The 23,515-nt window shown below is 36.4% G+C and overlaps 1 protein-coding gene across 5 annotated transcripts in view; it reads right to left on the reverse strand.

The window, feature by feature from the left end:
- Window positions 1-23,515, reverse strand: part of FOCAD (focadhesin) — a 313,712-nt gene that overhangs the window by 122,906 nt on the left and 167,291 nt on the right. The gene's annotated exons all lie outside the window — the stretch shown is intronic.

Genomic DNA, 23,515 nt, shown 5'->3' on the forward strand with positions numbered 1-23,515 from the left:
AGGGTGAGATAATGCTAGAACATTTCTAAATCCAGGTATTCACAGTTCTCATAGTTTTCTAGTCTTGCTGAAACTGTATCACCACTCAGAAAATTGGGATGTTAGCATACATAAATCAAACACTCTCAAATCATCTTACAAACTTCTAAATGAGGTAGGTGAATAATTTTATTATTTAAAATAATAACTTAAAACTTTGTTTAAAAAGTCATTTCAGATTTTTAAGAGGCTGTTACATGCTAAAATAAAACTAACAAAAATGTTATTGTTAGCTTGACCCAATTCCCTTAAACCAAGTATTCTTAAGCCATTTCAAGATCTGTTTTTAAGGATATTCAAATATCTTCTTAAGTTCAATTCCAACTACAATGGATCATTTCTTCACTTACAGATATTTGATTAAAATTTTAAAACTGAGGCAGGAAGAGTGGCAGCACAGATCAATCAGATAGAGTTTAACAAGGATTAATCTTTCTAAACCACTACAATCTCTTCTCTTAAGCTTCAATTAACACACACAATTTATCTTCATCTACAAACATAAATTATTTAGGAAACACTACATGAGTTGACAAGTGAAAAGATGTTAAAGATAAATGAATAATATATACTTAAAGACACAGATTAAGGAGAGACTCAATGAAGACAGCAGAAAGAGTATCTCAGAAAACTTGGATTCAGTGCTTTTGCTCTTATTTTCCACCTTCCATGAAACAGCAGAAAAATGTTCTTTGACTTGAGATCCACTACAAATTTGGATTCCACTAGCATTCACTAAGGGCAGTACTGTCAGGCATGACAGTAGGTACATTTATACAAAGTAGCTCTAATATTACAAATCATCAGTATTTGAAATAAAAAAGAAACCAATTCTTTAAAAGCTATCAATTCAACATCGAGTATATACCCAGAGTAGTATACAGCACTAAGAGGAACAATAAAATACAAAACATAATCTAACCCTTCAAAGAATTTACCACCATATCAAAAAGGAAAAGAAATGTCTGTAATTCTAAATCATTGGGAAACAAAAGGTGCATGATTAGATTTTGAACTATTTTCAACAGAAAACAGTTTCAGGAGGAACCCAGGGAGGAAAGCTATTTCAGTGGGTGGGAGTCATTACAGTATCAGGAGGCAAAAAGTCTAGAGATGGGACTTGGAGAAGGAATGGAAAGAAATCAGGCAGACATCCCACAAGGAAATGGAAAGCATAAGTCAAACACAAATAAAGCAAGCTGTAGACATAAAAAGCACGAGTCCTGGTGAAGCAAGGCTGATGGATCAAAGAGTACCTAGAATACCAAAGCAGTTTGGATCAGAATCAAAAGGAAAAGGAAGCCTCCAGAGATTTCTGAGTTGGGGAATAAACTAAATTCAAATACTATTTTTGAAAGATTCTTCTGGTAGTCTTATAGCCAAACTCAAAGCACTCATGAACCTCTCTAATTCCTATTTGTCAGTAGTCCCTAACATAAAGAACCTCAAAAGTTTTCCAAAAATTGTATTATCCATGCTTTCTCCTCACTTTAAATTCCTATCTAATTCCAACCTACGTTGTTTCAAGACAGTTCAAATCTCAATTCTAAAATTAACTTTTCTCTTACAATTCAGGCCCTCATTTTATCCCTTCCTTTCCTCTAACTTCTAGCACTTAAAACTCTGTACCACCCAACTTAACATTTAATTCCATACTGCCTGGTATTGTTCACTATTTTTGTAAATATAAATTGTCTTCTCAACTAGATATTAAGTTCTGTAAAGACAATGACCACATCTTACAGTTCTCACCCCCCCCACCCCGCTCACCTAGCACAGTAATAACTATATCAGATTATCAGTAGTTATCAACTACTGATGGTACTGGAGCCTGAGGAATGGTAAATCTGAGATAGAGAATAAAAGAATTAAAAGGACTTGGAGAATGAAGTGAGATGATTTGGGCCTAGAGACTTGGGTGAATAAAAAGCAACACAATTAAATGGAGGGGAAACCTGAAGAAGGAGCACCTTTGCAGGAGATGGGGGATGGATATGTTTAATTGGAGCGGATGGAAAGACATCTAGAAAGAAATATCCTGCAGGCACGAGGGAAAAAGGACTGTAACTCAGATGAAAGGTCTGCTAACAACAGGTTTGTCATTCAAACATTTCCGTAAATCAAAATACCAGGAGGAAGTATGGTCTCATACATGTTCTGATGCACTTTGCAGATCAACAAAAAAGATCTCTGGCCACCAATTATGGGAGTACAAAAAGGGCTTGCCTTGTCCATGGATGGTGGGTGGGGAGTGAGGCTATATCCTCTAAGTATCCTCTAAGTATTTACTAAGGTTTACTAATTTTTTTAAAAGTCTTCCTCCTAGAAAGTTTGAAAACTAGTGCCTGAAATGGTACTCTACATGTGGAATATGAGAAGATATTCCAGAATCCCAGCCATGAATTGTGCCTTAAATGTAAGCAAGGTATACCTGCAGGGAATATACGTTAAATCCAGGCTTGCCTATACATAATCAGGAGCAGGGAAGCCTCTAATAAAGAAGCCTGCTTCCTTTGACCTTCGCAACCCTGGCTATTCTTGACTAGATCTTAGAGATCTTCCAGCCCTGAGGGCTTTGGATTCAACCGATTACTATCTTGCTATGTCCATCTACTAGAACCCTGTGGATCTGATCCACCAGCCTGTTGACCTGTGCAATCTGTCATACTATATCAGATTAGTCAAGCTCATGTTCCTGGTCTTTACTGGCTTGTTTCGGCCTACTGTTTATTACCCAATGACTTGTCTGTTTTCAAAAAATAGACTGACTTCTGGCTCCAACAACATGATGGGCCATACTTGAAATGACTGATAAAGAAGAAAATTCTTTTATATATAGCTGAGCCGAAAAGGAAAAATGGGGGTGGGGTTAATTACCCAGTGCCGGAAACAAAGAGGGAAATACCTGCATTGTGGTATTGAAAGGAAGTTGTCAGTTTCCATAACCTAATAGCTTGAGTTTAAATGTCCACATGGTAAGAGGAGATACTGCCTTTATTCTATAGATGGAAGAGAGTCAGAACTGAGACCCCCACATAAAACCAGCACCCTTGAAGGGCTGCACCCTAGTGTAATGGTTGGACTAGAAACCAATGAGCTGAGAAATTAACAAAAAATGGCAGTGAGCTGGGGGTACCTGGACCACTCTCAAAAAGCACTCCCATAATACATAACCCAAATGATTTGCACAGAAAAATAAAATCAAATAAGCCACACTAAAAATAAGTTTATATGTCTATACATTATAATATGACTGTTTAAAACCAAAGGCAAAGAGACAATCTTCAGAGATAAATGGAAGAAAATACAGGCTATCTACAAAGGAGCAATTTAGAGTAACAACAAACTTTTCAAAATTAACAAGACCAAAAGACAGTGCAATAAGATCTTAAAAGTGCTAACAGCCTACAATACTAAATCCACAGGAAACTATCAGCCTACAATACTAAATCCACAATTCAACGGTATCAGCCTACAATACTAAATCCTATGATACTAAATCCACAGAAACTATCAGCCTACAATACTAAATCCACAATTCAACAGTAGGGGCAAAACAGCAAAAACAAATAAAATACAAGGAAAACTATCAGCCTACAATACTAAGCCCACAATTCAACAGTAAGGGCAAAACAAGCAAAAACAAACAAAATAGAAGGAACAATACCTAGGTATTATGCATACATAGCGTATGAATATTTACCGATTAATGACTCAGAACATCTTGCTTAGTTTGTCTATGAGATTTTGGAGAATTCATTCCATTCTGAATGCTTACGTTATGTATATTTTGTTGCCATTTTTGTTTCTTGGGGAGAATGATACTTTTTCCATGTTATTCTTCCACAAGAACCTTAGCGACACTAAACAGCACAGATTATGAAGATCCGATGCAACATGATATACTGTAAAGAGCACATGACTAGAGTCAGAAACCCCAGGTTCTCCCATTTGGTAGCTGTGGGACTATGGCAAAGTCATTAATCTCCTTCAATTTGTGTCCGCAGCTGCAAAACGGAAATAATATTACTAACACCTGCTCTATGTATAGCACAAGGTTAACAGTAAAGACAATACTGAGGCAATTGTACGCAAATGTGCTTTATACAGTGTAAAAGAAGCTTGCCAATGGAAAAGATAATGAATCGCAAAAGAATCAGTCTTTGCTTCAGTTCTTGAGCTGTAAGAATGAATTTGTTTCTTCGCAGAGGAACACATAGCTATCTTCTAATTTTACCTCCAAAAGGTATTTCTAGAAATTCCCAAGAAGAGCCTACTCCTTTTGTCCTGATGCTTTACTCCAACAGAGGGAAAGCTTTTTAAAAACATTTAGGCTATGAAAACCGCCTTATTTGCCCTTATCATAATGAAGGTAAAAGAAACTGCCTTCACAATTAGAGGACTCAAGTCATCACCATGCAGTGAAGCCCTCTTAAGCTAATTCAGCACACACAATTCATAAAACAGGATGCTTCTGTTACCAAAATACAATAACATGGGATAAGAGGAGTTTTAGGCACTATAATCAATGGAGCAGAAACAATGGGAAAAATAACATTCTTTCTTAACCTAATAATATGGGGTTAAAGGTTATAGGTATAAAAAAATTACTAGCACAGGTTTATTTAAGCAATTTCAGTCTTTTAATGTCTGAGACTAGTGTATTATCAAAGCAGTGTTGTAAAAAAAAAATAAGAATAAATATTGAGTTGCCTTTTTTCAAGTCCCTTATAATCTAAAGGACAGTAATTCTGATGATTAGAGTTGCTCAACTTCTGTACTGTTGATGGCAAATAATGTAAAGGCACATATCTAAATCCCAAAGCGTGGCTTAATGAATCAAAAATATGTGTACTTGATGTGGTAAAGCTACTCTCATACTAACAATCCCTAATATCACAATGACATTTCTAAAGGAGGCACGACAGAAAAACTGTTTGGCAGTTTGTAGTACAGACTTATAATTCTAACATCTGAATAGAAGAGGCTTGGAACTGTATAAGTGTTACAAGTTAAAACAGAAAGGCATTGACTAAACAGATTGATCTAGATTATCAAGCCACCCAAGGGAATCACTACTCAGCGGCCTGGGATTTTAGGTTTCTCTTTTATTCCGCCATGTCAGAAGTTGCAGCTTCCCTGAGACACCTCCCCCTAAAGGGAACAATATCTTCCAATGTAAACTCCATTGATTTCTCTGCAGGAACAGAAAGAATGACAAAAGAGCTCCCTGCAGGGACGTTCAGTTTTCATTTTTGCGAGATTCTGTCTGAATTAATTATCTATTTCATGTTGGACACTCTCCTGGCATGAACTAGCAAACTCACACTAAGAATGTGTCAGAAATATCCTTTGACAAGAAAATTAGTGCTTTATTCCCCCAAATAACCAGAGGGATTTTTTTTTTAAAAGGCCAGTTCCTTCCCCTGTTCAGATAAATGGAATTTAGACTCCAAGGTAAAAAAAGAAAAATAACAGAAATTCAATCAAAATAGCTTAAACCCCCCCACCCACCAAAAAAACCTGCTGAAAAGTTGTTCAGCAGATACAAAATTAAAAGCAAAGCTTTTGCATAGCAAAGGAAACCATCGCTATAACAAAAAGACAACCTGTGGACTGGGAGAAAATACTTGCTAATCATGCAACCAACAAGGGCTTAATTTCCAAAATATACAAACAGCTCATACAACTAAATAACAAAAAAACAAACAACATAAAAAATGGGCAGAAGACTTAAATAGACTTTTATCCAAAGAAGACATACAGATAGCTAATAGGCACATGAAAATGTGCTCAACATCAGTAATTATTAGAGAAATGCAAATCAAAACCACAATGAGGTATCATCTCACACCTGTCAGAATGGCCATCATCAAAAAGTCTACAAATAACAAATGTTGGAGAGGATGTGGGGAAAAGGGAGCCCTGGTATGGTGCTGGTGGGAATGCAAATCGGTGCAGCCACTACGGAAAACTGTATGGAGGTGCCTTAAAAAACTAAAAATAGAACTACGATATGACCTAGGAATTCTACTCCTAGGTATATATCCAAAAAAAATGAAAACACTATTTCAAAAAGATGCATGCACCACAATGTTGATAGCAGCACTATTTACAATAGCCAACACATGGAAGCAACCCAAGTGCCCATCAAAAGATGACTGGATTAAGAAGATGTGGTATATTTATACAATGGAATACTACTCAGCCATAAAAAAGAATGAAATACTGCCATTTGCAGCAATGTGGATGAACCTAGAGAATATTATGCTAAGTGAAGTAAGTCAAGCAGAGAAAGACAAATACTGTATGATTTCACTTACATTTGCCATCTAACAACCAAAAAACAAACAAAACAAGATGAAAACAGACTCACAGATAGAACAAATGGGTGGTTTGGGGGGTGGGCGAAACAGGTGAAGAAAATTAAGAGATACAAATTTTCAGTGAGAAAATAAATAAGTCACAGGGACGTATTACACACCAAGAAATATCGTCAATGTTGTAACAACTCTGCATGGGGACAGATGGTTACTTAGACTTATGGTCTTGATCATTTCATGATGTAGTTAAATGTTGAATCACTATGTTGTACACCTGAAACAAACATAATTTTGTATGTCAACTATATTTCAATAAAAAAAATTTATCACAGTATGGTGCATCATATGAAAAGTCAAAATCAAAACAAAACAATTTAAGTATCCCACAATAGGAAATTCATTAAATACAGGACAGCCACATGCTCATTCAATTAGCTGTCAGAAGTAGATTATTACATGACTTGGTGTCCATGATAAACTGCTAGCTGAATAAAAACATGTTACAAAACAATATCTATAGTATGATCTCTTTCTCTGTTATACATATACTCTGGTTTAGAGATGATTCTTAATCTTTTTTTCCTCAGTCAAAACTTCTGACTTTTCTACTACGTACATACAATATTTGAGTCATATGTTAAGGGAAATATATATGCATTTTATGAATTTAAGCCTTAATCATTTTTCTGTAATTAAAATTAATTGATTCTTCCACTTCCCTATAGATTACATAAAGATTTACTTTCATATGGCAACTAAAATTACTGTATCTTTAAAATGACGTTAGGCAAGGTGCTCAAACTTTGCTAAAAATTGGCATTAATGTTTCTTCTGCCCACCCACCTAAATTAATATTGTTTTATATGAAAACTTGGAAGTTTACCATAGCTGTTCCTATTTTACAAAATGGAGCCCAAAATCTTCAACCATACATGGCAAACCTAATATAATTCCACAGAATTTTTTACACAACCTTATTGCTCAAAATGGCTATTGCTCCTCCTCGAACAGAGCATAAGCCAGGAATTAACAACTACTCCTGCCAAATCAACTAAATATATGGCTGGTGATGACTACATGACCCATAAACACAGGCCAGGAGGAATGGAGGCAAAGACTGAGAAGATGCAAGAAATGTTTAACAAAGACCTAGAAGAATTAAAGAACAAACACCTAGAAGAACTAAAGAACAAACAAACAGAGATGAATACAATAACTGAAATGAAAAATACACTAGAAGGAATCAATAGCAGAATAACTGAGGCAGAAGAACGGATAAGTGACCCGGAAGACAGAATGGTGGAATTCACTGCCACGGAACAGAATATAGAAAACAGAATGAAAGAAATGAAGACAGCCTAGGAAACCTCTGGGAAAACATTAAATGCACCAACAATTCACATTGCAGGGGTCCCAGAAGGAGAAGAGAGAGAGAAAAGACCCGAGAAAATACTTGAAGAGATTATAGTTGAAAACTTCCCTAACATAGGAAAGGAAATACCCACCCAAGTCCAGGAAGCACAGAGAGTCCCATACAGGATAACCCAAGGAGAAACATGCCAAGACACACAGTAATCAAACTGGCAAAAATTAAAGACAAAGAAAAATTATTGAAAGCAACAAGGGAAAAATGACAAATAACATACAAGGGAACTCCCATAAGCTTAACAGCTGATTTCTCAGCAGAAACTCTACAAGCCAGAAGGGAGTGGCATGATATATTTAAAGCAATGAAAAGGAAGAACCTACAACTAAGATTACTCTACCTGGCAAGGATCTCATTCAGATATGACGGATAAATCAAAAGTTTTACAGACAAGCAAAAGCTAAGAGAAGGCAGCACCACCAAACCAGCCCTACAAAAAATACTAAAGAAACTTCTCTAAGCGGGAAACACAAGAGAAGAAAAGGACCTACAAAAACAAACACATAGCAGTTAAGAAAATGGTCACAGGAACATACATATCGATAATTATCTTAAATGCGAATGGATTAAATGCGACAACCAAAAGACAAAGACTCCCTGAATGGATACAAAAACAAGACCCATATATATGCTATCTACTGGAGACCCACTTCAGACCTAGGGACACATACAGACTGAAGGTGAGGGGATGGAAAAAGATATTCCATGCAAATGGAAATCAAAAGAAAGCTGGAGTAGCAATACTCATATCAGATAAAATAGACTTTAAAATAAAGAATGTTACAAGAGACAAGGAAGGACACTACATAATGATCAAGGGATCAATCCAAGAAGAAGATATAACAATTATAAATACACATATGCACCCAACATAGGAGCACCTCAATACATAAGGCAACTGTTAACAGCTATAAAAGAGGAAATCAGCAGTAACACAACAATAGTGATGTACTTTAACACCTCACTTACAGCAATGGACAGATCATCCAAACAGAAAATTAATAAGGAAACACAAGCTTTAAATGACACAAAAGACCAGATGGATTTAATTGATATTTATAGGACATTCCATCCAAAACAGCAGATTACACTTTCTTCTCAAGTGCACATGGAACATTCTCCAGGATAGATCACATCTTAGGTCACAAATCAAGCCTCAGTAAATTTAAGAAAATTAAAATCATAACAAGCATCTTTCCTCACCACACACTATGAGATTAGAAATCAATTACAGGGAAAAAAATCATAAAAAACACAAACACATAGAGGCTAAACAATACGTTACTTAATAATCAAGAGATCACTGAAGAAATCAAAGAGGAAATCAAAAAATACCTAGAAAAAAATGACGCGAAAACACGACGATGTGTTTCATTTTGACAACAAAAATCCAAAACCTATATGATGCAGCAAAAGCAGTTCTAAGAGGGAAGTTTATAGCAATACAAGGCTACGTCAAGAAACAGGAAAAATCTCAAACAATCTAACCTTACACCTAAAGGAACTAGAGAAAGAAGAAAAAACAAAAACCAGAGTTAGTAGAAGGAAAGAAATCATAAAGATCAGAGCAGAAATAAATGAACTAGAAACAAAGAAAACAATAGCAAAGATCAATAAAACTAAAAGCTGGCTCTTTGAGAAGATAAACAAAATTGATAAACCATTAGCCAGACTCATCAAGAAAAAGAGGGAGAGGACTGAAATCAATAAAATCAGAAATGAAAAAGGAGAAGTTACAACGGAATCTTCAGAAATACCAAGCATCATAAGAGACTACTATAAGCAACTCTATGCCAATAAAATGGACAACATGGAAGAAATGGACAAATTCTAAGAAAGGTATAACCTTCCAAAACTGAACCAGGAAGAAAGAGAAAATATGAACAGACCAATCACAAGCACTGAAATTGAAACTGTGATTAAAAATCTTCCAACAAACAAAAGCCCAGGACCAGATGCCTTCACAGGCGAATTCTATCAAACATTTAGAGAAGAGCTAACACCTATCCTTCTCAAACTCTTCCAAAATATAGCAGAGGGAGGAACACTCCCAAACTCATTCTACAAGGCCACTATCACTCTGATACCAAAACCAGACAAAGATGTCACAAAGAAAGAAAACTACAGGAAAATATCACTCATGAACTTAGATAAAAATCCTCAACAAAATACTAGCAAACAGAATCCAACAACACATAAAAAGGATCATACAAAATGAGCAAGTGGGATTTATCCCAGGGATGGAAGAATTCTTCAATATATGCAAATCAATCAACGTGATACACCATACTAACAAACTGAAGGAGAAAAACCATATGATCATCTCAATAGATGCAGAGAAAGCTTTCGACAAAATTCAACACCATTTATGATAAAAACCCTCCAGAAAGTAGGCATAGAGGGAACCTTCCTCAACATAATAAAGGCCATATATGAGAAACCCACAGCCAACATTGTCCTCAATGGTGAAAAACTGAAACCATTTCCACTAAGATCAGGAACAAGACAAGGTTGTCCACTCTCACTACTATTATTCAACATAGTTTTAGAAGTTTTAGCCACAGCAATCAGAGAAGAATAAGTAATAAAAGACATCCAAATTGGAAAAGAAGAAGTAAAGCTGTCACTGTTTGCAGATGACATGATACTATAAACAGAGAATCCTAAAAATGCTACCAGAGAACTACTAGAGCTAATCAATGAATTTGGTAAAGTAGCAGGATACAAAATTAATGAACAGAAATCTCTTGCATTTCTATACACTAATGATGAAAAATCTGAAAGTGAAATCAAGAAAACACTCCCATTTACCACTGCAACAAAAAGAATAAAATATCTAGGAATAAACCTACCTAAGGAGACAAAAGACCTCTATGCAGAAAATTATAAGACACTGATGAAAGAAATTAAAGATGATACAAATAGATGGAGAGATATACCATGCTCTTGGATTGGAAGAATCAACATTGTGAAAATGATTATACTTCCCAAAGCAATGTACAGATTCAATGCAATCCCTATCAAACTACCACTGGCATTTTTCACAGAACTAGAACAAAATATTTCACAATTTGTGTGGAAACACAGAAGACCCCAAATAGCCAAAGCAATCTTGAGAATGAAAAACAGAGCTGGAGGAATCAGAATCCCTGACTTCAGACTATTACTACAAAGCTACAGTAATCAAGACAGTATGGTACTGGCACAAAAACAGAAATACGGATCAATGGAACAGGATAGAAAGCCCAGAGATAAACCCACGCACATATGGTCACCTTATCTTTGATAAAGGAGGCAAGAATATACAGCGGAGAAAAGACAGCCTCTTCAATAAGTGGTGCTGGGAAAACTGGACAGGTACATGTAAAAGAATGAAATTAGAACACTCCCTAACACCATACACAAAGATAAACTCAAAATGGATTAAAGACCTAAATGTAAGGCCAGACACCATCAGACTCTTAGAGGAAAACATTGGCAGAACACTCTATAACATAAATCACAGCAAGATCCTTTTGACCCACCTCCTAGAGAAAGGGAAATAAAAACAAAAATAAACAAATGGGACCTAATGAAACTTCAAAGCTTTTGCACAGCAAAGGAAACCATAAACAAAACGAAAAGACAACTCTCAGAATGGGAGAAAATTTTATCAAATGAAGGAACTGACAAAGGATTAATTTCCAAAATTTCAAGCAATTCATGCAGCTCAATATCAAAAACACAAACAACCCAATCCAAAAATGCGCAGAAGACCTAAATAGACATTTCTCCAAAGATATACAGATTGCCAACAAACACATGAAAGAATGCTCAACATCATTAATCATTAGAGAAATGCACAAAACTACAATGAGATATCATCTCACACCGGTCAGAATGGCCATCATCAAAAAATCTACAAACAATAAATGCTGGAGAGGGTGTGGAGAAAAGGGAAACCTCTTGCACTGTTAGTGGGAATGTAAATTGATACAGCCACTATGGAGAACAGTATGGAGGTTCCTTAAAAAACTAAAAACAGAAGTACCATACGACCCAGCAATCCCACTACTGGGCATATACCCTGAGAAAACCGTAATTCAAAAAGAGTCATGTACCAAAATGTTCATTGCAGCTCTATTTACAACAGCCAGGACATGGAAGCAACCTAAGTGTCCCTCAACAGATGAATGGATAAAGAAGATGTGGCACATATATACAATGGAATATTACTCAGCCATAAAAAGGAACAAAACTGAGTTATTTGTAGTGAAGTGGATGGACCTAGAGACTGTCATACAGAGTGAAGTAAGTCAGAAAGAGAAAAACAAATACCATAGGCTAACACATATATATGGAATCTAAAAAAAGAAAAAAAAAATGGTCAGAAGAACCTAGGGACAAGACAGGAATAAAGATGCAGACCTACTAGAGGATGGACTTGAGGATACGGGGAGGGGGAAGGGTAAGCTGTGACAAAGTGAGAGAGTGGCATGGACATATACACACTACTAAACGTAAAACAGATAGCTAGTGGGAAGCAACCGCATAGCACAGGGAGATCAGCTCGGTGCTTTGTGACCACCTGTAGGGGTGGGATAGGGAGGGTGGGAGGGATGTAGATGCAAGAGGGAAGAGATATGGGGACATATGTATATGTATAACTGACTCACTTTGTTATAAAGCAGAAACTAACCCACCATTGTAAAGCAATTATACTCTAATAAAGATGTTAAAAAAAAAGAATTATTAAAAAAAAAATCTTCCAACAAATAGAAGTCCAGCACCAGATGGCTTCACAGGTGAATTCTATCAAACATTTAGAGAAGAGCTAACACCTATCCTTCTCAAACTCTTCCAAAAAATTGCAGAGGAAGGAACACTGCCAAACTCATTCTACGAGGCCACCATCACCCTGTTACCAAAACCAGACAACGATACTACAAAAAAAGAGAATTACAGACCAATATCACTGATGAATATAGATGCAAAAATCCTCAACAAAATACTAGCAAACAGAATCGAACAGCACATTAAAAGGATCATACACAATGAGCAAGTGGGATTTATCCCAGGGATGCAAGGATTCTTCAATATACGCAAATCAATCAGTGTGATAAACCATATTAACAAATTGAAGGAGAAAAACCATATGATCATCTCAACAGATGCAGAAAAAGCTTTCAACAAAATTCAACACCCATTTATGATAAAAACCCTGCAGAAAGTGGGCATAGCGGGAACCTACCTCAACATAATAAAGGCCATATATGACAAACCCACAGCCAGGGCTCACATTTAGTACATAAGTGAAAGAATGAAAAATTAAGTTATAACAGTTAACCATGTTTTTTAAAACAAATATCAAGACATATGAATAATTCATATCCTATGTAGAAAAAAGTATAGGTAAAGCAGCACTACCATATAATGCAGGGAGAAGTCCAACAGGAAGAAATCTTTACAGATGGTAATTATATACCCTTGGGCTAGCAATTTCATTTCTAAAAATTTATTCTAAGAAATAACTAGAGGTGAGCGCTAAGGACAGCTCTCAGGATGATCATCACAGCACTGAAGATGATAAAAAAAATTGAAAACAAAATATCCATCAATAGAAGATTGGTAAAAGTATGAAGAATGCAATGTACAATGAAATACTCTGTAGGCATAAAAAATACGTGTGTACATATGCCAGGAAAAGATGTACACAATATATTAAGATGAAAAAATCAGGTTATACTAAACAGTATGCTCAATACAATCTCATTTTTTAAAAATCCATAGATATACATGTACATATAGAAAAAGGTATGAAATTATATATAGCAAATTGTTTAGAGTCATGTCTGGATAGTGATATTATGTGCAATTTTTTTGTTTCAAATTTTGCTTATCCTTCTCTTCTAATTTTGAATAACAAACGAGCTGTGCAAGAAAAAATACTGTAAAAACTCAATATGCATATTCTAAAAGTAAAAATTCTTTGAGACACCGGGATAGAAAATATGAAATTATAACTTTCCTGGGCAATGCAAGAGGTCTCATAAACAAGCTGTTAAGAACTAGGACTAGAGATGAATAAAAAGAGCTTATTACACCCCAAAGTAGCTCACAGAAACATAAACAAGGAAACAAACATTTATAGTAAGTTATGCTTAAATACAGAGGGATGCCGTGGGGCAAAGAGTGAAGGACACAAACCTAATGGGTAAGAAAATTTCACAAAAGAGAAACAAATCACTCAATAAACTTCATTATTAACTTAACTAGGAAATGTCCCCCTAATAATAAGAATTTTACTAGCATTCTTAGATTACCTTAAATTCACTAAACTTTTCTAACAGAACTTATACTCCTGCTTTGTAGGATTTATCACAACTGCAAATAAGTAGCTGTACCACAAATGGTAAAGTATCATCTGCTCTGGGCCCCCAACTTAGAATGAAAGTTTCCTGGGGGTAAAAACTATGTCTCTCCTTTACATCATTGTATCTCTAGCATCTAATGGTGCCTTGTGCACAGTAGACACACAACTTTAGTTGAATAAATAAATATAAATAAAAACTGTCAGTTTATCCTTTCCTCCATAGGTTTGGCTCAGAAAGCAGGTTGTGTTGCCTGGCGCAAGGACATCTTCCACATGTAACTTAGAATCAGGCCCTTCTTTAATACTGTTCTGCAACTGCTGACTCTAAACCCTAGCCAATCCTAAGCAGTTCTTTAGTTTTCTGTGGTTAAATGCAAACTCTCTTGCTCTCTATATCTCTAAGCTGTTCTTCTTCAGCTCCTTTTATTTATCAAGTGGCATTAGGCTACCGCTTTTCCCTCCCTTTTGGGGTAGAAATGGGCAAGGGAGTGGGGGATGGGAAAAGCAGTGACAAGTTAATTACATCATATGATACAGAATAAAAGGCAAGGGATTAGCCTTGTTTTTAAATCCCAGCTCTGCCTCTTCTTAGCTCCATGCCCTTGGGAAAATTACTTGTACTTTGTGGGTCTTAGCTTATTCACGTATAAAATAAGGACAAGACCACCAAACTCATAGAGATGTTGTAATAATTAAATAATGTATGTCATACACTTAGTGTAGGTGCCTTGACAGCAAGAGGCACTCAATAAATGGAATAGCTGTTCTCCCTGTTTTTGTGGTTGTTACATAATGATATTTGTTCCTAAACTACTCCTTAAAGGCAGTTCCTCTCAGTGAATGATATATCCTAGTTTCTTTTAGAGTCAGGTCCCTACTCCTTCAAAGCATTTTCATATCATATAACAAAACAAAATCTGAGAAAAAGAGTTGTCTTTAGTAGATCTCTTCATAATGATGGCTTGTTGCAGCACCTTTCTAAGACATCTTAACATAAGTTCCACTGGAGCATCCTCTAGACCAGTGACCTATAAGCATGATCATTTGTACATCTCTACTGGTAAAAAAAAAAAAAATTCAGCACACCAGCATATATATATATTTATTTTATACACATGAACTACAGGAATGAAAATATTATGCAAAGTAGGAAAATCTAAAACAATTGTTCTTACTATAAAACATGTTTAAGTTCAAAACCGTTGAAACCTCTATGTAATACAAATATCTTTTAGGGACACACTCAAACTCAGTATAAAATACTGTAAATGATATAATCTGCCAATAACCACGTGAAAAGATGCTCAACACTATAAGTCATTAGGAAACTGCAAATCAAAACCACAATGAGATACCACTTTATACCCAATAGGATGGCTATAATAAGACAGACAATAACAAATGTTGATAATGATGTGGCAAATGTGAATGCTAGCATATTGCTGGCAAGAATGTAAAATGGTGCAACCCCTTGGAAAAACAGTTTGGCAGTTCCTTGAAAAGTTAAAAATAGTTATCATAAAACCCAGAAATTCTATTCCTAGATACATATCAAGAGAACTGAAAGCGTAAGTCCACGTAAAAACTTGTACACAAATGTTCATGGCAGCATTATTCATAATAACTAAAAAGTAGAAACAACCCAAATGTCCATCAACTGACAAATGGATTAACAAAATTTGCTACAGCCATTCAATGTAATATTATAGAGCCATAAAAAGGAATGAAGTTCTAATGAAACTCGAAAATATGCTAGGTAAAAGAAGCCAGACACAAAACGGCATATACTATGTGATTCCATTGCCACGAATTGTCCAGAATAGGCAAAGCCACAGAGACAGAAAACAGTTGCCAAGGACTGTAGGAAGATGGGAATTGAAAGTGACTACTAATGGGCTTGGGGTTTCTTTGAGGGTTGTATTCGTTTCCTATGGCTGCTGTAACAAATTACCACAAAGTTAGTGGCTTATCACAACAAAAACTCATTCTCTTACAGTTCTGGAGGCCAGAGTCCAGGTGAGTCTTATGAGGGTAAAATTCAAGGTTACCTCTAAAGGCTCTGGAAAAGAATCTGTTTCCTCGCCTTTTCTAGTTTCTAGAAGCTGCCTGCATTGCTTGGTTCATGATTCTTCCCTCACATCATCACATCACCTTTTCTTCTGTTTCAGTTGTCACATCACACTTTCTCTTCTCTGTAGTCAAATCTCTCTGTCTCCTTCTTACAGGGACACTTGTGATTACATTTAGGATACCACTCAGATAATCCAGGATAATCTACCCATCTCAAGGTCCTTAACTTAATCACATATGCAAAGTCCCCTTTATGATATAGGATGACATTCATAGGTCCCAGAGATTAGGACCTGGATATCTTTGGGGGGCATTATTCAGCTTAACACAGGAATGATTTAAAAATGCTTTGATAGGGGCTTCCCTGGTGGCGCAGTGGTTGAGAATCCGCCTGCCAATGCAGGGGACACAGGTTCAAGCCCTGGGAAGATCCCACATGCTGCAGAGCAACTAAGCCCGTGTGCCACAACTACTGAGCCTGTGCTAGAGCCTGTGAGCCACAACTACTGAGCCTGCACACCTAGAGTCCATGCTTTGCAACAAGAGAAGCCACTTCAGTGAGAAGTCCATGCACCGCAATGAAGAGTGGCCCCCGCTCACCGCAACTAGAGAAAGCCCGTGCGCAGCAACAAAGACCCAACGCATGGCCAAAAATAAAATTAATTAATTAAAATGCTTTGATAGTGGTGGTTGATGAACAGCTTTGTGAATATACTAAAAATCACTGAACTGTACACTTTAAAAGAGTGAACTTTATGTTATGTGAATTATATCTCAATAATGCTGTAACTTTCTTAAAGACACTGTTGTCAGAAAAATATAGCTATTACATGGCTCAAAAAATAAAAGGCAAATAATTTGTGTATAGCTGTCCTCAGGCATACGTAAAGGAATGAAGAAATTCCATAAAGTCAAGGTTAACAGTGCTTCAGATAAACTTCTCAACAATCCGTATCTGGAATCAGCGTGTCTAATAAAATGACACAACCCCATATACATATATATATGTATATATATACACACATACATATACATACACATATGTATGTAAATACCTATAAAATGACACAACTATATATATATATGTGTGTATGTGTGTATGTATGTATATATCCTATAAATTCATTTAACTCATATGCATAAACTGTAATGGATTGCCATATTCTAACAAAGGAGAGATGATGGTACAGCCAGTCTTCACTGTGGAACTCCCACTCTTCCTTTAGGATACCTGGCTACTCTAGGTGATACATGACCATCTGATGGAAGTGCAAGTAAAGAAACCATCAATCCATGTATTAAATATTATTTGAGCCTAATTTTACTCTTTTTTGAGATAAAAGATAAATAAGAAATATTCTAATATCTTCTTCCCATACCTCATGGCTGGGCTTATACACAAAACACCTTAGAGACTGCTGCTCTTGACAATGCTCCCAAACTTCACTGGATATCAAAGTCACTGGGGAACTCATTAAAAACTAAAGAGCCTAGGCTTCATCTCTAGAGATTCTGATTTCATAGCTCAAGTTATCCACAAACTTTTGAAGACCTTACTCTATACACTAGAAATCACTGCCATTCATTTTTCTATGAAGTCCATAACTTAGAGTAGCTGAGGCAAACAAGTGAAAGAGAAGGAAATACACTCTAACTGAAGCTGTAAGTGTAACATGATGAAACAAAGTCAATGACATTCTTTTGTTTGACCTGTTTTCGACAATTTCAGATCAAAGTCATATGACCTTGTCAATTGTTTAAGCAAGTTAATTGTTCAAATGACCACTTACATAAGTAGAGGCAGTGTGCCATGGCTCTGAAGCCAAAAGAATGGTACCTCTGAGAACATCTTACTCATTACTGTTGAATTAGAACTTAGAGCAACAGGTTCCATCATACTACTATGAGAAGATCTAAGCCCAGCTTTTAATAAAGCTCAAAAACCAGACAACAGGTCCTATATGGTATGAAGTCATCTAAATCACAAAAGATAAGTGATATATACTGAAAACATAAAGAAAGCCATTAGAAAGACAGCCAATTAATAGTACAGTCCACAGACTTGAACAAATCCTTTTCTGTCAACTCTGAAAAGTCTCTCCAACTTAAAACTAAAGAACCTTAAAACAAAATGTATACCTTATCTCCTTTAAATACTACTTCTAGATTTTTATGCATGTTAAAGAGGCATTCTGAGTAATTCTGTACCTATGCAAAGATTTACCAAAAGCTTACTGTCTTAATTCCCAATACTTCCTACACCTTTCACTAACACATGATTTTAGTCATCTAATCAAAGTGAAGACTAATCTGGCAACATTAGTATTTCTGGAAATGAGTCTCTTAGCGATATTTTATCTTGGGCAATGAGAGGGTAAGATCAACACATTTATATACCATGGAGATGAGTTTAAGCACCACAGATAACAATGCCATTTTTAATAAAAGTTTAATTCTAGGTTCATTTATGGGTATACGATGAATAAGTTTTTCAAAAATTCTAGGTCACTTAAGGGTATATGCAAATTTCTTGGAAGGTACCAAAATAATGCTTTCAATCACTTCTCAAAATCCATAGAGCCTTTCAAACATCTAATGTCATTTAATCTACAACCCTCCTTCAACGATTCCCTCTCTACACCCCATGTCCCCATTTACCCCCCAAAGAAAAACCCACCCCTTGTATAAGCTTAAACCAATATTTGATTCACTGGAATGGCAGAATGGCACACAATTAGCATGATTTTAGTCACGTCATTATTTCTAGCTCAGTGGCATTTATTCAGATGAGCACAATCTGCAACCACTGAGCCCAGCTCTTCTGATGTTAACTGGCATCATTAAAACCCTCCTAGTGTCCAACTTGTTTGATCTTTTAAAGAATGCCCTGCGTTTGTGACTGAGAGCCGGAAACTCACGGCTGGATACCCTGAACAGCGTTCCTGTTTGGTCACAGACTACTCACATCAGTTAATAATCCTCAGAGACCAGGATTCCAATTCAAGAGGGAAAACTTTTCATACAAAAATTCTTTAAACACAAAATAAACAGGAAATGGGATTAAAATAATGAACAGGCGGGGAGAAGGAGCTCCTAAATGTCATAACTTCGAAAGTTGAGAATGTAAAATGTTCGGAGTGAAGTATCTAAAAGATCATAGCAAATCTGGGTATGGCAAAGGGCAGACAGCAGAGGAGAGAGGACTGAATCATAAAAGCAAAAACAGAAAATGATAAAATTTCGAGACCTCAAATTTAAAATTTTCTCTTTTGATTAGTGCTCAACTTTTCATACTCTACAAATACTGTCTGCAAAAAGAAATTAAAACAACCAATTAAATAATACTTGACTTAAATCTTTTCTACTTAAAGAGAAAAAGCCAATATTTTTATTTTCCCACACATTTCACACGTGTGCTGAATAGCATTCCATTATACAAACCTACCACAGTCAGTTAAAATTTTATTTTGAAAATGAAAAACCATATTTAAAAATCTACTCACAGCGTGACAAAGTAAATGTTATAATGTCCACAAATGTTTAATAAAAGGCAAGTTCCTGCTGTCCTTTTAAAGTTAAAAATAAAGCCAAACTACAACTTTCAACTGCAAAGAGTCATTGTGTAATACATAAAAAGCTCAGCATGGAAATAGATTCAACAAATGTACAAAAAGCGTTTTCATGCCCAGGAAGAACTGAAGGCATCAAAAAACATGCCCCAACTACAAATAATGTAGAGCTCAGTTCAAAAAGACCAGCAAATTCCTTCTCTAATGCATAGCAAACGAAACTTAATCAACTCCTCTGCAAGGTCAAACAGGCAACCCACCTTCAAATGTCCCCACAAACGAAAACATAAAAACAACAAAAGAGGTTCCAGAAAGTAATAAATACTGAATCCACAGTAGGCTACAGAACCCTTACTGTACATAGCTGAGAAAACCTACTGTGGAACAATGGATCATATTTCCATATTAAATTATATTTATCACACTGAAAAATCCTTAAACAAAATACAGGATTTATACTGGCCATTTTTATACGACACTAACTCCCTAAACCTTCCAAACACAATCCCACTGAAAACATGAGTCCCACTGAAAATCATTCCCACCCCATGACGCACTGAAGGAGCAGCTAGACAAAGAGTTGGGATGATGGGAGAGGGCAGGGAGAACTACCTTCCCCCATGATTTCAGAAAATAAATCAATAAAAGAGGATAGAATAGCCAAAACATAACCTTGGCACAGGGTATTTCCGGAAAAATAACTGCTGTGACAAATGGCCTGAAGTGAACTCTTCCAGCGGTCAAGAATCCCCAGGAAAGGCCCCTCCCCTCCTTATCTATTGCTCAATTGTACAATACTCCGCTTTGAAAATATAACACCCTCTTGGAGCTGGGCAAGATGAAAGAGCTTTTCTTCATGATCCCGCAACGCCTATTAATTTTTGCTACAACAGACTCACAGCTGATTAAGAAAACAGAGGGCTAGCACTGCCTCACATTCCCATCTCAGGATTTAAGAGAGAAAAATCTTAAAAGTGAATGAGCCCTCTTTTTCAGTACAATGTATTGATTTTCATTTCTGCACACACCAAAAGCTGTTTCTCTTCCAACTGTGGGCAATTTGTTTAGCCTGGAGGTCACTTTCCTCCTTGAAACATCAGAAGCAATGTTATTAGATTCCTATGCAGTTAAAGAATTATCTTTCTGAAATATTATGACTCATTCACCACCACCCAGAGCACAGGTTGAGAAATCAATGGCTGAAGGAGCAAAATTTAAACTGTCCACAAAGTACACTCACACTTTTATCACAAGTGGAAAAGCAACATGATAGAGTGGAAAAGCACAAGAAGTATAGTTAAGCCAAAGAGTATTCGAATCTCCATGTTATCACATATTTATGTTAATTTGGATGTTACTTTGACTTCCCAGACTCATGAGCAATAGCACCTATATTACAAGATTATTATGAAGTGCAATACAGAATATAATGGATACCAAATGCCAAACATATTCACTAGCATGAAAAATGCAGCTTTTATAGTTTTGTTTTATTAAAATATAACAGTTCAATGAATCCTGATAATGTATACACTATTGTAACCACCATGCCCATCAAGATGCAGACCATGGAAATATAATGTGAGCCACGGGGACTTCCCTGGTGGTGCAGTGGTTAAGAATCCACTTGCCAGTGCAGGGGACACAGGTTCGATCCCTGGTCCAGGAAGATCCCACATGCCGCGGAGCAACTAAGCCCATGAGCCACAACTACTGAGCCCACGTGCCACAACTACTGAAGCCCGAGCGCCTAGAGCCCGTGCTCCGCAACAAGAGAAGCCGCCGCATGAGAAGCCCGCACACTGCAACGAAAAGTAGACCCCTCTCACCACAACTAGAGAAAGCCCACACACAGCAACAAAAACCCAACACAGCCAAAAATAAAATAAATAAATTTTTTAAAAAAGAAAAATATAATGTGAGCCACATACATAACTGAAAATTTTCTAGTAACCACACTAAGAAAAGTAAAGGGAGACAGACGAAATTAATTTGAATATATTTTATTTAACCCAATCTATCCAAAATATTATCATTTTATGTAACTGATTCAAAACTATTATCAATGAGATATTTTATATATTATTTCATACTAAGGCTTCGATCTGTCGTATATTTTACACTGGCAGCACATCATAATTTGAACTGGCCACAGTTCAAGTGCTTACTAGTCTCTGTGGCTAACAGCTCTTATATTAGACAGTGCAGATACAGACCACAATCCAGAAAATTTCCTCATGTCCCTTTCTAGTCTACCCTTCTCCCCACCCCAAGTCAACTGCTATGCTGATTTCTACCCTCACAGATAAATTCTGCCTAATCTTGAATTTCATAAAAATTAGATGTATAGACTTCTTGTGACTGGCTTCTTTCACCAAGCATGCTTTTGGGATCAGCCATCTTGCTGCAAGTGGCAGTGGTCCATTCCTTTTTATCGCTGAATAGCATTCCGCTGTACAAATACAATACCCATTTGGGTTGTTTCCAAATATGCTATAATCAATAAAGCTGAAATGAACACTCTTGTACAAGTCTTTTTGTGGACATGTTTTCATTTAACTCAGGTAAGTATGTAGAAGTGGAAATGTTGGATCATAAGGTAGGTTTATGTTCATCTTTTTAAGAAACTGCCAAATACACTCCCATAGTGGTTGTATCATTTTATATCCCTGACAGTAATGTATGAGATATCAAATTACTTCATACTTTCTGCAGTAGTTGGTATTGTCACTCTTTTTAAGATTAGTGATTTCATTGGTATATATGTTTCCCAATGACCAACAATGTTGACATTTTTCCATGTTTACTAGCCAATCATATGACGTCCTTTTTGAAGAGTGGTTTGGAAAGAAGGGAGAGATGTTGCACAGACAAACCGAGATTACTTATATAAAGTTATTTGTGGGTTTCCCTGGTGGCGCAGTGGTTGAGAGTCCGCCTGCCGATGCAGGGGACACAGGTTCGTGCCCCGGTCCGGGAAGATCCCACATGCCGCGGAGCGGCTGGGCCCATGAGCCATGGCCGCTGAGCCTATGCGTCCGGAGCCTGTGCTCCGCAACGGGAGAGGCCACAACAGTGAGAGGCCCGCGTACCACCAAAAAAAAAAAAAAAAAAAAAAGTTATTTGTAACATTAAAATAAGGGATGCACTTGAAAGGACTACCTGGGTCAGGCAGATAGCGTAAATCTAAAAGCCAAGGAAAGTGCTGCAAATTAGAGTACACACTCCTCTGAAGGAGGCTGTTAAATGTTACTTAGCACCAAGGCCTCCATCCCACATGGAAAAGCAGCCCAGGTTCTGTAAGATCTTCCTCTCTTATCAAGAGAGGGTAGATACCTGTATTTTTATTTTTAATTAATATTGGAATTAATATAAAGTATTAATCCTATGATAATCAAAGAATATAGGCCATAAGTTTTCAAACTCTGATTTATATAAATGTTAGTGGTTTACATAAAGACAAACATCCCTACTATGGTAAACATTAAACCATTCAGAATTGTTACTGATTACTGGTCAAAGATGATAACTATTAAGACAAGGACAGGCAATCTACCAATGACAGATGACAAAATCATTTCAAGTGGCAAGGCAACAATGCCCCAGAGACAGAAAGAAAAAGTTGGTTAAGGCAGCTCCTGTTTCCTCTTTCCCAGCTAGCTTCCTAAATGACAGAACACATTCTATGGTATTCTTATTCTTCAGTGACTATCCACATTATGTAATTCTAGTAAGA

The sequence above is a fragment of the Tursiops truncatus genome, chromosome 6 (assembly GCF_011762595.2).
Source record: "Tursiops truncatus isolate mTurTru1 chromosome 6, mTurTru1.mat.Y, whole genome shotgun sequence".
In the NCBI taxonomy this organism is placed as follows: Eukaryota; Metazoa; Chordata; class Mammalia; order Artiodactyla; family Delphinidae; genus Tursiops; species Tursiops truncatus.